The following is a 473-nucleotide window of genomic DNA, read 5'->3' as shown; positions in this document are numbered from 1 at the left end:
TGTACCCTCCTGCATCCTGGCTGAGGTGGGTGAACCAGCTGCACGAGCCTAACCAGGGTGAGGGGGTGGGAGAGTCCCTGCTCACAAACTGACAGGAAGGGTGGGATGTTTTGAGACAATATGAGATGTAGATTACAGCTACTGATTAACATTTGTGCTTTCTTTGGTGTGGGCAGGAGCAGGGAGGCTGGAGCTCAGATGTCTCTTCTCCATAGGCTCTGCCCAGCCTCCCAGCCCAGATACTTTCCAGACCAAAGTGAATCCCATGGCAGCTGCTGTGGCCAGCAAACAAAGCCACAGGCATCACCCAGGCTGACCAGAGCCAGGGAGACTGTGACCCTGGCTCCTTTGTACATCCCTCTTCTGCCAGAGAGCATTTCTGCTCCTGTGCTTTTCCTCTCAGCCCAAGTTCAGGCACCTTCCCAGTCTTCTGAAGACCTGGAGTTAAAGGGTGCTGCCAATTCATTTTCCTG

Source organism: Chaetura pelagica, unplaced genomic scaffold (genome assembly GCF_000747805.2).
Source record: "Chaetura pelagica isolate M959 unplaced genomic scaffold, ChaPel_1.0 scaffold159, whole genome shotgun sequence".
NCBI lineage: Eukaryota > Metazoa > Chordata > Aves > Apodiformes > Apodidae > Chaetura > Chaetura pelagica.
The sequence above is the reverse complement of the archived record's forward strand: the minus strand, read 5'-3'. Positions refer to the sequence as shown.